The sequence below is a fragment of the Chrysochloris asiatica genome, unplaced genomic scaffold, assembly GCF_000296735.1.
Source record: "Chrysochloris asiatica unplaced genomic scaffold, ChrAsi1.0 scaffold00034, whole genome shotgun sequence".
NCBI lineage: Eukaryota > Metazoa > Chordata > Mammalia > Afrosoricida > Chrysochloridae > Chrysochloris > Chrysochloris asiatica.
In genome coordinates, this window is record NW_006408552.1 from 15,549,092 (window position 1) to 15,557,333 (window position 8,242).

The following is an 8,242-nucleotide window of genomic DNA, read 5'->3' on the forward strand; positions in this document are numbered from 1 at the left end:
CCAGAGCCAATGATACTGAAGGAGGAAGTCCAAGGTGCATTGAAGGAATTGTCAAAGAACAAGGCACCAGGAATTGATGGAATAAAAATTGAAATCTTTGAAGAAAGTGAGGCGGCACAGGAGGCACTCACTCATCTCTGCCAAGAAATTTGGAAGAAGACTATCTGGCCAACTGATTGGAAGAGATCTGTATTTGTACCCATTCTAAAGAGAGGTGACCCAACAGAATGTGGATGTCATCTCGGAAATCCTATACAGGGTGTCTATGGGTTGGAATTGACTTGATGGCACTTAACAACAACAATAACAAAAGGAGCTCTGGTAGCTTTGTTGTTGTTAAGTGGCGTCTAGTCGGTTCCAACCCATAGCGACCCTGTATAGAGTGTCTGAGGAGCAACTCGTGAGCTTGAACCGCTGACCATGCAGTCTGGTGCATTAACCCACAGTGAAACACAGTGGTTACAAATTGGGTTGCTAACCTCAAGGTCAGCAGTTTGACGGGTCGCTATGAGTAGGAACCGGCTTCAGGGCAACCACCACTACCACCCCTAGCACCACACCAGCACCACCACTACTGAAGTCCTGGTGTGGCCCTGTGGGTTAATTTAATGCAGCAGACTGCTAAGCCGTTTGAACTGCAGGATCGGCGGTTTAAAATCATCAGCCGCTCCTTGGAAACCCTATATAGGGTTGCTATGGATCGGAACCAACTCGATGACACTTAACAGCAACAACAAAGGAGCCCTGGTAACCCAGAGGTTAAAGTACTCAGCTGCTAACAAAAACATTGATGGTTCTAATACACCAGCGGCTCCAGGAGAAACAGATTTAGCAGTCTGCTTCTATAAATATCTACCACCCTGGAAATCCTATGAGGCAGTTCTACTCTGTTCTAAAGTGTCTCTGTGAGTCAGATTCGACACAATAGCAGTGGGTTGTTTTAGGGTCAGTTAAGGATATTTGAAGAGTCTGGTGTGGCACTGTAGGAAGCATTGGACTGCTAACTGCAAAGCTGGCAGTTCAAACCCACCAGTTGCTCCTCGGAAACCCTATACAGGGTCACTAAGTAGGAACCAACTCGATGGCACTTAACAACAACAGGAAGGGTATTTCAAGGATCTCTGGTGGTGCAGTTTGTTAAGCATTGGGCTGACAATGGACAAATTGATGGTTTGAACCCACCAGCCACTCTGGGGGAGAAAGACGAAGCAGTCTGCTTCTATACAGACTCGCAGCCAGGGAAACTCTATGGGGACAGTTCTACTCTCCTTACAGGGTCACCACGAGCCACAATCAACTCGATGGCAGTGGGTTGGGTTGGGTTTAGGGAATTAAAGAAATCTCTAATATGTAGGCTGCACTCAGTCCCGGTTAAATCAGAATCTCCAGGACTTATTGCAGAAGTTTTTAAAGCCCTCCAGGTGTGGCGCTGTAGGCTAAGCACTGCACTGCTAACTGCAAGGTACGTGGTTCAAAACCACCACCCACTCCTTGGAAACCTTATACAGGGTTGCTGAGTCAGGTACTTAACAAAATCAGTATCAATATAAATATATATACATACACGGAGTCCTGATGTGGTGCTGTGGGTTAATGAGCTGGACTGCAAAGTCGGTTTGAACTGCAAGGTTGGTGGTTCAAGCTCACCAGCCACTCCTCAGAAACCCTATACAGGGTTGCTATGAGTCAGAACTGACTTGACAGCATTTAACAACAACAATATATGTAAACACACACAAAAACATATCTATATATATGCACTTAACCACATTAGCACTTAACCACAACAATTATATAATTGTTGTGGTTAAGTGCTAATGAGTTGATTCCGACCCATTGTGACCTTATATAGGGTTTCCAAGGAGCAACTGGTGGGTTTGAAGTCCCGTGCTTGTGGTTCGACGTCCCATGCTAATCCTACAGTGCCACTTCAGAAGAAGTGTATATATATGGTGGTGGTGGTATGCCGTGGAGTCAGTTCTGACTCATAGTGACCCTGGTTTCCGAGGCTGTAAATCTTTACGGGAGCAGAACGCCTCATCGTTCTCCCGCAGAACAGCTGGTAGTTTCGAACTGCTGACCTTGTGGTTCGCAGCCCGATTCGTAACCACTAAGCTACCAGAGCTCTCTTTCTCTCTCTCTATATATATATCTGGTGTAGTGGTTACGAGTTGGGCTGCTTACCTCAAGATCAGCAGTTTGAAACTACCAGTCATTTCAAGGGAGAAGAAGGAAGCTTTCTGCTTTTGTAAAGATTTACAGCCTGGGAAGCCCTATACAGGGTTGCTATTAGTCGGAACGGACTCCACAGCCCATAACTACCACCATTATATAAATAGAGGAGCATGGTGGCTGCACTGCTAACTGCGAGGTTGGTGGTTCAAACCCACCACCCACTCCTTGGAAACCCTATACAGGGTTGCTATGAGTTGGAACTGACTCCACAGCATTTAACAACAATTATATATATGTGTGTGTGGCACTGAGGGCAGTTCAAATTTACCAGCTGCTCCTTGGAAACCCTACATAGGGTTGCTGTGAGTTGGAACTGACTCTATGGCACTTAACAATAATACACGGACACACACATAAATAGACAGGGGAGCACAGTGGCTCTGTAGGGTAAGCACTGGACTGCTAACCACAATGTCAACAGTTCAAACCCACCAATTGCTTAGAAATCTTATACAGGGTTGCTGTGAGTTGGAACAGACTAAATGGCACTTAGCAACAAACACAAGGCGATTCCAAGGCTTGTGACCCAGTGCTCTAGAGCAGACATCTCTAGGTTTTATGTTCACGAATCACTCGGATGTTTTGTTAACATGCAGAGTTCTGGGTCAGGCCTGAGCTTCTGTATTTGTGACCAGCTTCCAGGTGATGCTGTGGATACTGCTGCTGTCTTTTTCTGATTACAGCATCAGCATGCCTGGGACTCCATTGGAAATACAAACTTTCAGGTCCTACCCCAGCCTGCTGCTTCGAAATCTGCATTTTATAGGGCCCCAGGGGATGACTAGACCTTTACGGTGTGGTGTGTTCAGGTCCAGGACCACCCCCTCTCCTGGCCCTGTGGTCTTGTCATCTAACAGTGTGGGAGACAAGCGGTGAATATCTGGATTCTGGTTTTTGTCCCTGGAAGTTTTGAGGGAACGTTTTCCCATCCCTTCTCCATTGCGCCATCAGGAGAAAATAATGTTTCTCAAGTTCTTCCACCTCACCCAGATCAAAAGCTCTGATGAGGAAGATGATTTGGCATTTTTCCAGCAGAGTTTGCTGTGCCTTTGATCATCCCTGAAAGCTTCCCGTGCCCTAGAGATGGCAGTACAGGATGGGAATTGAGCAGATTACCAGACTGTGAAAACCTGCAGTGGCTCCCCCGACCTTCCATAGCTTTTTCTCCTCTGTCCATCCAAGCCCAGCTTCTCAGAGAAACCTGGAGCCCCAGTCACCTGCCAGCCCCTCCTACCAGCCCCCAGCAACCCTTTAACACTGCTACCCAGATGGGCATTGCTGGGGGCTCTGGTCACTGGCCAGCATGAGAAAGCACTCACTGGATGATTGTGTACAGTGTGACAAGCAGCTAGTGGTTGAGTTAAACACTTATTGTATATGACCCCCACAACTCTCTAAGGTGGGTACAATTTGTCTTTTACAGATGAAGAAACTGAGGCAGAGGGAGAAAGCAGTGTCTGGGGATAGGGACCCAAGTATGACTGCGTTCCACCAATCCAAACTGCCTTTGGCGTTACAGAATGCATTTAGCTATAAATGCATTGAGTTTACAAGATGGTGGGACTTCTAGATGAGTCTTTCCAAAAGGCGCTCTCAGACTCAAAGACACTTGGAATTGGAAAGGATCATGGTAGACATTGCCACAAACTGTCATCCGAGGTTGGAAGTGATTATTTTCACAGATGGCAGTCATCCAGGATGCACTGGGATATTCCTATACTGGTTCTTTCCCCTGAGAGTTTTGATTGTTTAAATTCTTCTTTTCCCTGAGCTTATATCTGTTTCCCTGGTTAAAACACAACAACAACAAACAAGATAAACTACAACAAAAAAAGCCAAGAGAACTGTGAGGTCTTGAGAATTTTCTGTGAGTTGACATCAACCTATTGTTAATTGGGACGATGCACTTGGCCATGTAGCCAGGTATGAACCCGTAACACCTGACTTATCCCTGGGACTGGGATGAGGACTTCTGTCAAATGCTTGCTGGACTCCAGATACCCAATATCTTTAGTCTTTATATCTTAGTAAAGGAAATGAACTTCATTGGTAGTAATTGTCTTGGTACATCCAGGCTGTGTCTTAGGACCATGGGTACCATTTTCTCCTGGTGCTTTGAGTTTGTACCCAACTATAGATGGGGCATTCTGATGCTTCCTCAAGATGTTCTTCCTTGCTTTTGAACTATTTTTATTATGGTGAAAATAGACACCCCCAAACCTTTGCCATTACAACAGTTTCTACACACAAGTCAATGACATTGGCTGCATTCTTCATGTTGTGCAAGCATTGCATCTATCCTTTTCCAAATCATTCCATTACCATCATCATAAACTTAGTGCTCCCTGAACATTACCCCCTGACCCCGGTAATGACTCATAATCTTTGGTTTCTATATGTTTGTTTATTTTATATAAGTGATCATATAGTATTTGTCCTTTTGTGATTCACTTATTTTGTTCACATGAATGTTTTTAAGGTTTGTCCATCAGGACTTCCTTACTCTTCACGGCTGAGTGGTATTCCACAGTATGGATGAACCACAAATCTGTTGCTTGGCATTTGACTTGTTTTCACCTTTTGGCTACGGTGAGTAATGATGTCATAAACATTGGTGTACAAGTATCTGTTTGAATTCCTGCCTTCGCTTCTGGGTATATGTCAAGGATTGGGATTGCTGGATGATATTGGTAGTTCTAAATGTTCAACTTTTTAAGGATTCCCCCAAACTGCTTCCCAAAATAGCTGTACCATTTTACATTCTTACCGGCAATGAATGAATGCTCCGGTTTCTCCACAAATGTGCCAATACCTGTTGTTTTTCTTTTTAAAAACATTTTACCATTCTAATGGGGCTGAGGTGGTTACTATTTCCTTGCTTATTATTGATAAGGAGGCACCTGTTCATCTCTCCTCTCTTGGCATCTTTCCAGTCCTTGGGGCTCTCTAAGGATGGGAACTTCACCTGCCGTGGTCATTGTCCTGTTTGATGCAATGTCCCCAGAGCTTGCCAAAGAAATTGAACTGAATGGAACTGACTCCCATTCTGAGATTCTGTTCAACAGTCTTGTCACATCAGTTGCTATGGATTGAATTGTGTTCCCCCAAAATATGTGTCTGCTTGGCTGGGCCATGAATTTCAGCATGATGCAATTACCTTCCATTGTGTGATCTGATTTCATTATTCCAAGTGTTGTAAATCTCACCTCTGTGATGTCTCTCATACTTTGGACATGTTGTCAGGCAGGAGACATGTCCCTGGAGAGGGGCATTATGCTTGGTAAAGTGGAGGGTCAGTGAAAAAAAAGTAAGACCCCAAATGAGATGGATTGGCACAGTGGCAGCATCAATGGGCTGGAACGTAACAACAGTTGTATGAAGGTGCAACACCAGGCAGTGTTTTGTGCATAGGGTCACTTAACAACAACAGATGATGACATGGGGCAGGATTACAGGTGATTATGCTAATGAGGCAAGACACATCTATAGAGTTAGGTTGTATCTTTGGTCAATGTCTTTCGAGACATAAGAGATTAAACTAGTGAGCAGAGATCAGAGGAAACTACTTGCACTGAAACAGAAGAGCTGGGAGCCAAGCACCTCCTTTGGACTCAGAGTCCCGGCACTGAGAACCTCCTAGACCCAGGAGAAGATCGATGCCAACCTACATGGGGATCTCCAAGGAATGCTTGGCCCACAGATATTGAAAGGCGACAAGGACCTTTCTCCAGGGCTGATAGGTAGCGACAGACCTCAGACATATACATTTAACAAACAGAATACATTTCTGTTTGTGAAAGCCACCCCTGTGTGGTAGTTCTGCTACAGCCTCACTAGAGGACTAAGACATCCGTGACTGTCCTGATTTTCCACATCCTAACCTGTATCTTCTTAGTTATTCTTAAAAATAGCATCTCTCCACAACCCTCACCCCATGACTGTGAAAATAACACATGGTTGGTTATCAAGGATCTTGGGGATGCGCAGTGACTCTGTATGACCAACACTGCACTGCCAACTATAAGGTCCATGGTTTGAGCATGCCTGCTGCTCCACAGGAGAAAGATCAGGCTTTCTGCTCACACAAAGATTTAAAAAGCCTCAGAAACTCTATACAGGGTTGCTATGAGTTGGAACTGACTCAACGTCACTTAACAATGATGACAACATCAAGGATCTTAAAAACAATCAGACAAATATTATCTATAATTCCAGTACTCAAAGGCAACAACAGGTGGCCTCCCTGAGTTTTTGACTCACATTTCCAAATGTCTACAACCATCTCCTTGAGGAACCTCAGAAGAAAGATCTGGTGATCTTCAGTGGAAAACCAGCCCCTGAAAACCCTATGACACACCAGGAAATGTCACAAGTAGAATTTGACTCAACAGCAACTGGTTACAAATACCTCACCTGGATGTGTCTAAAGGAGTCCTGGTGGTATGGCGGTCAGTCTTTACAGAAGCCCACAGACACATCTTTCCCCTGAGGAGCCGCTGGTGGGTTTGAACTGCCAACCTTTCTGTTTGCAGCCCAGTGCTTAACCACTGTGCCACCAGGCTCCAAAACAACAATAAAATACCATCAAATATCCAGTCCATGTTCAGAGTGTCTGAAAAAACCAAACCAAACAAAACCCCAAACAAACCAAAACACCCATGGCCATCTGGTCAATTTTGACTTACAGACCCTATAGGGCAGAGCACAGTTGCCCTCTGGTGTGTCCAAGGCTGCAAATTTTTATGGAAACAGACTGCTACATCCTTCTCCTGTGGAGCAGCTGGTTAGGTTTGAACTGCCAACCTTTCGGTCAGCAGTCGAGCGCTTTAACTATGGTACCACCCAGGCTCCCCCATGTAAAGATTGCAGCCTTTGAAAATGCTATGGGGCAGTTCTACTTTGTCGTACACGAGTCAGAAGCGACTTCATGGCAATGGGCTTGCTTGCTTCTTTGCAGTTTTTTTCTCTGTTCTCTCTTGCTGTGTAGTGCTGCGTAGTAGCTATTCCTAATCGCTTTACGGCTTGTCATATATTAACTTGTTCATGCTCTAGCCTGAGAACTCATTGATATCAAGGACTTCTCTTTGCATAAAATAAAATCACGTTATTTTCCAGGTTGACTTTAGCATGTTGTTCATCTTGGCTTGGAAAGTTGAATTCTTTTAAATTAACAAGGATTGTCATCTTAGTGCCTTCGTACCTACCTGGAGTTTCAGTTTTCTTTTTTAAGAAAGTCCAAATTAAACAAAAAAATATATTTGTTGTTGTTGAGAATATATGCTAAAACATACACCAGTTTGAAACGTCTACATGTAGACGTTTCTAGAGACACGGCTGACATTCTTTGAACCATGCAACCATAATCTCTTTTGCTGACTTATTCCTCTCCCATGAACATGAACTCACTGCCCTCATGATCTTCCTTTCTACACTGTCCCCTTTAAAGGAAGTTTAAAATGAATTGGAATGGACATTCTACCCCACCTCCTTCCCAATCTCCTAGCTATGCATTGAGACCTGAGGGCACAACGGTTAGGCATTTGGCGGTCAACCACTGCTCCACGGGAGAAGGATGTGGCAGTCTTCTTCCATAACAATTGCATGGCAACTGTTGTTGTTGTTAAGTGCCGTTGAGTCGATTCCGACCCATTGCAACCCTGTACAGGGTTTCTGAGGCTGAAGATCTTTACGGGAGCAGAAAGCTTCATTTTTCTCCCGTGGAACAACTAGTAGTTTCAAACTGCGGACCTTAAGGTTCGCAGCCCGATTGCATGACAACTAGCAGCAACTAATTGTTGGGAGCAGTTTTGATGTGTCCTATAGGGTCAGTATGAGCTGGAATCAACTTAACGGCACTGCGTTTGGTTTGGCTTGGTTTTCGTTTCTGAAGGGTGCCATATTACAAAGATGTTTGTCAGTAAGTGCTGTGGAATCATAGCAACCTTGTAGGACAGAGTAGAACTGCCCTGCAGGGTTTACGGATGCAGACTGCCTCCCTCATCTTTCC